Source organism: Thermobia domestica, chromosome 12, assembly GCF_964235325.1.
Source record: "Thermobia domestica chromosome 12, izTheDome1.hap1.1, whole genome shotgun sequence".
In the NCBI taxonomy this organism is placed as follows: domain Eukaryota; kingdom Metazoa; phylum Arthropoda; class Insecta; order Zygentoma; family Lepismatidae; genus Thermobia; species Thermobia domestica.
Window position 1 is genome coordinate 101,729,194 of NC_137465.1, and position 6,000 is coordinate 101,735,193.

Here is a 6,000-nt window from a genome sequence, read left to right on the forward strand (position 1 = left end):
CAATATATCCATTTTATTTTGCCCGAATCCAATTTTGGCTATTTCGGTAATTCACTGAACTAGCTTCTTTTCTTCTGGTAGTATTAACACTGGATCTGGTCTCATTTTCCTTTTCTTTTCATGTACTCGACAATGAATCCTATCTTGCATTGTGTTGTGAAAAACATTGAATGTTCTGCTAGCTTCACGTACAGTCATTCCATTTTCTAAAGTCCTCAGTACATTGTAGAGAGACTCTTCTAAGTACTGGTGAATTGACCACCGTTTTCGTTTCTGAATTTCCATTTTTCTTCCTTCTTCACTCATTTATATTTACTTACATGAAATGAATAAGTGAAAATCTGATTTTAGCAAATTTGGATATTGATATTTGAAATTGCAGTAAAATTACCAGCAGGGCTGACTTTTGGCTTTCGAGGCACCAGTATTCGGCCTTTGCATTTTTATCGGGGCTGATTACTGGAAAAACAAAGATTTATGAGTCATGCTGCATATTATTAACAGAAGGGAAGTGAATACTTGGTCTGGGCATGTGATGGACGAAATTGTAACCGGGACATATGCGATAACTCCAGTACTCATTCCCGGGGGCTGACTATTAGAAAATCAGTCATTTTTCAATTCCAATACCCGGCCTCCCCAGTGGCGGCATAAGGGCGGGGAGAGCGGTGCCCCCGTCCCGGGCCTCACTTTGTGGGGGCCCCGGACGGTAGATAAAAAGTTACTAAAGAACATTGTTAGTATGAGCCGTACAAAGGCCGTGAAGGTTTATAATCCACACCTTCTCTAAAAGTAAATGCAATTAATTGTCGATCGATATTACACCAAATAACAGATGAAACAACAGAAATATCTTTTAATAAAACTAATCAGTGCCGGATTACGTATAAGCTAAACAAGTCATAGCTTAGGGCCTCACTCTCTTGGGGACCTGGAAAGAAATTTAAAGAAAAATCGGAATGTAGATTAAAAATAAATAAAATAAACGTTCCACGCTCTTGGGGGGGGGAGGCCAGAGAAAGGGTCTTTCCTAGTAAGATAGTGAAATCGGCCCTGGGGGCACGGTGGCTCAATGGTAGAGCGTTCCCCTCCGGTGTTTGGGGTCCCTGATTCGATCCCAGCTTGCGCCGTGTGGACTTTGTAGTAGACAAACGCCGTGCTCGTGGGTTTTCTCGGATTCCCCCGTTTCCTTTCACTTTCTCCATTCCACCATTTCATTCATTACTCAACATCACCGTCTCCTTTAGCCTAGCCGGCATAACCGTGAAACGTAAAACTTAAATATTTCATTTTTTTTAAAATCGGCCCTTGATCCAAGTTGGATCGCTATTGACCCAAAAGGTTACCCTTGACCTAAAACTACCTCCAAAAAAATTTTGACCCCTACCCCTCCTCTTACCGAATTATCGTATCTTACATGCTCAAAATTGAATATTTTTAAATTTTGGTGCCGGTGGTCGAAAAATTTTGAAAGTTTCATAGCTTGTAGATACTATCTAGATGTAAATGTGATTTTTTTTTTCAAAACCATCGATGCGTATTTTCTTTATTTTTTGCGTGTTGATAATTTCAAAAAAATTGTAAAAAAAAAATGGGGGGACACGTCGCTGATGTTTTTGGTTAAAAAGTTTGTTATACCCTTAGGTACAACATATATTTTTTTCGGGTCCTGAAAGTGATGGCAACATTGTCAAAAAGAAATAAAACTGAGAACAAACTTGTTTTTCGCACATTTTTTTTTTTTTTTTTTTTTTTTACCATTTTAGGGCCCTCAAGGTGAGGGCCCCATCAAACAATCCTTTGCCAAAGTTCACAATTTTCCTTTCTCTTGCGTCCCTTCCGCTTCTGTCATTCTTTAGCTGCTTCGATTGTGTCCATTTCGGAATAGAAACTCCAAATATATCTCCGTAACAGTGCTTCCACTTCAACCGACTCTTGCACAAGTTACACAGCTTGCGGTAGAGAGCGTTCCCTTTAGAGAGCCCCACTGTGTGTGTGGCCAGTGAAGCAAGCACTGATAGATACGAGGAGCCGACGCGAGGTGTGTGTAACTTCGTTGTGCAAGAGTCCGTAGCAGTGGAAGCACTGTTGCGAAGATATATTTGTTTTTTCTATTCCGAAACGGACACAATCAAAGCAGCCGAAGAACGACAGAATCGGAAAGGACACAAAAGAAAGGAAAATTATGAACTCTGGCAAAGAGTTGTTTGAAGGGGCCCTCAGTGAGAAAACTGCGCGAAAAACACGTTTGTTTTCAGTTTTATTTCTTTTTGACAATGTTGCCATTACTTTCAGGCCCCGAAAAAAGTATATGTTGTGGGTACCTAAGGGTGTAACAAATTTTTTAACCAAAAAATCAGCGACGTGTCCCCCACAATTTTTTCTACAATTTTTTGAAATTTTCAACACGCAAAAAAATAAAGAAAATACGCATCGATGGTTTTGAAAAAAATTGCACATTTACATCTAGATAGTATCTACAATCTGTGAAACTCAAAATTTTTCGTCCATCCCCACCAAAATTAAAAAATATTCAATTTTGAGCATGTATGATGTGATAATTCGGTAAGGGGAGAGGGAAGGGGTCAATATTGTTTTGAAGTAGTTTTAGGTCAAAGGTAACCTTTTGGGTCAATAGCGACCCAATTTGGATCAAGAGCCGATTTCACTAGGTAACCTTTTGGGTCAATAGCGACCCAATTTGGATCAAGAGCCGATTTCACTATCTTACTAGGAAAGACTCTTTAAAGAAAAAGGCTGAATGTAGGTGAAAAAATTATAACACAAGCGTTTCACTTTCTTGGCCTCCCCCCCCCCAAAAAAAAGAAAATAAAGGAAACAGCTGAATGTAGGTGAAAAATAAAAAGTTTCACTCTCTTAGGGCCCCAAAGAAACTTAAAGGAAAAAATGTACGTGGATTAAAATATGGATAAAATAAAGGAAAGTGTACTTTAAAAAGGAAAAAAGGAAAAAAAAAAAAGATGGCCATGAGTGGAGATTAAAATATAATAAAAGTCGAAGTATATTGTGTTGTTTACATTCTAAGGTCTTATGATGCAAGTAATGGGGCCCTGTCTGCTAACATGCTTCCTAGAGTATCACCGTTTATTTATTTATTTATCAGTCCAAGGGAAGGGCACAAAGAAGGGATCAACGTTCATAATGCTTTATTAGGGTACTAGCATTCTGTTGCTAACTAAAAGCTCTTTGATGCAGACGCTATAGTCGCTGATTCACTTGCTTTCCTTTTGTCTGCTTTCGTTTGTCCTTTACAAGTCGAATTTTCAGCGAACGAAACCTTTTTGCTTAGCTAGTTTCCCCTTTTTTGGTCTTGTTTTTTGACATATGAATTTACACTTCAGCCCACAAATTTAGAGTGAAGAAAATGTTCAATAAAAAAAGAAATGTTCAAATATTCAAAAGAAAAAAAATACGTGAATTATATTTATATTACTTCCTTTTATATATAGATGGAAATAAAATAGATTTTTTTTTTTTTTTTTTTTTTACTTTGACAACTCTGTGCAGAGCTAGATGATGAGAGCGAGGAAAGGCTAAAGGCATGTTATTCTGATTTGGCTTTGTTCTACCCGAATGACTGGACGACGTAGAATTATTTCAGGATTGTAAGGGTATAATCCATTCTCTAAGGTGTGCTCAGAAAGCTAAAGAACAACTTGACTTTTCCCCACAAGGCATACTGAAATATGTATCTTCAATGAGTATTGAAGCTTACAAAAGTTTGGCAACTGCTATTCAGATTTTGATAACACTGCCTGTATCTGTCGCATCACGTGAACGGTCTTTCACCAAATTAAGCTGATAAAATCATACTTGCAGTCCACAATGGGTCAAGAAAGACTCACGAATTTGGCCATTCTTTCTATTGAAAATGAAATAACAACTACTTTGGATTTTGATAATACAGGGTGCGGCACGTAAAACCGGCCCGTAAAGTGAACACTAATGTATTGAATATGACTACTCACCTTCACAGCAGGTGCTGAAAGTGTCCTCCGCCCACTTCAACACACATGTGAGCACGATTGAGGAGATTCATACATACCCTTGTCAGTTCTTGTGTTGTAATGCTATTGGTGACATCCTGGATCCTGGTCTTGAGTTCTTCAATTGTGTGTGGATTTGTTTCGTATACTCTTCCCTTTAACCGTCCCCATAAGTAAAAGTCACACGTGGACAAATCTGGTGACCGAGGAGGCCACAAGCCTTTGCTGATTGTCCTCTCTGGTGTAAACATCTCAAGCACAAGGGACAATGATGCAGCTGATGTGTGGCATGTTGCACCGTCCTGCTGAAAGTAACATAACTGACGCTCCTCTTCGGTCGTGTGTATAAAACTCCTCCAGGGTTCCCATATACACGTCACTGTTCACTGTCTTCTCAAAGAATATGGGCCCAATAACGCGTGTGGCGGAAATGGCACACCAAACACCAATCTTCTCATCATGCAAGGGTACCTGGTGGATTGCGTGTGGATTTTCTGTCGACCAATACCGGTTGTTTTGGGAATTTACGTACCCAGGCAGGTGGAACCACGCCTCGTCACTCATGATGAGCATTAGTGGATCCAAGAAACCACTGGCAACATTGCTCAACAGCCATGAACAGAAATGCACCCTCTTCTGCAGGTCAGGCTCCTTCAGTTCTTGCACAACACTTATCCGGTACGGTTTTAACTTCAGTCCCCTTAAAACACGTCTGCAACTTCTCTCACTCGCATGAACCTGTTGACTCAATCTCCTGGTTGACTTTCGAGGACTTCTTGTCATTATCTCCTCTACCTGCATCTTTAATTCAGGTGTGCAGACAGATGGTCGTCTGTTCCTGGGAACATTTTGAACCGATCCTGTACGCCGCCATTTTTCAATCAATTCCTGAATGGTGATTTTTGCTGGCACAGAACGTCCTGGAAATTTCTCCCGAAACAAATTCTTTGTTTTCACAAAAGATCCAGTGAGAATGAACCCTTCAACAATGGCAACACGCTCGGGTATCGAATACGGCATTATCACACACTGACACTCACCCGGCTTAACACAACGAGGCCTTTTTCTCAACTGGTTTCGACAAGTTTCTCTGGCTGCGGCTGCACGTGACTGCTGCAGGTCACGTAAGTCGACCCGACCTCGACACGCCATCTCTTGGTAGGAAGGTAGATTATTTAAGTGTTGCCAAAAACACAATATACCAGAATATTACGACGGGCCGGTTTTACGTGCCGCACCCTGTATAAGTTAGTTGAGATTTCCGCAGCAACGAAAGCAAGGAAGGTAATATTCTGAATGCTGGTGGAACACAGGCTATTAAGGTAGTGGAAATATCATTGAAAATAGTTTCATGTTTCAACTTAAGACAATAAAAATACGAAAGTACCAAAACAATAATAAAAAGCTGTCAAGATCTGTCAATTGACTGGTGATGGGTGGTAATGAAAAGTAGGATGGTACAACCCATAGAAGAATTCTGTGTTCACATATTTAATCTATGATATATTCCCAATTATTCAATATATTCAGGATTTTTTGTTATAATATATTCTAATACTAAAGATGTTAGTAAATGGTAATGGAAAGTCATAAGTGACAGAATATAAATATGAGTGAATTATTAAACGCAAAATGATGTAATCATAATACAAGTATGAAACCTGGAAACAATAGTAAAAAAAGACAAGCAGGAGAGAAACATACTAGTGCTTAACTATTCACTGATATTTCGGCAAAAGCAGTGGGACTAAATAGATCGTATATTATCACTGAAGAGAAACCTAGTAAAAGATAAATGAAGAAGAAAGGCAAGAGAGAAATCTATTCTAGTAATTATTTATTGATACTTCGTTTTTTTTTTTAAAAAAAAAAAGTGTTTAAGTATCGTGTATGATCACTGGAGAGCAGGGGTGCCCATCCCCCCAAAGCTGATGGCGCACTCCCCCCCAAAACTAATAATCTCTTCCCTCCTCAAAACTCAAGTCCTCTAAAA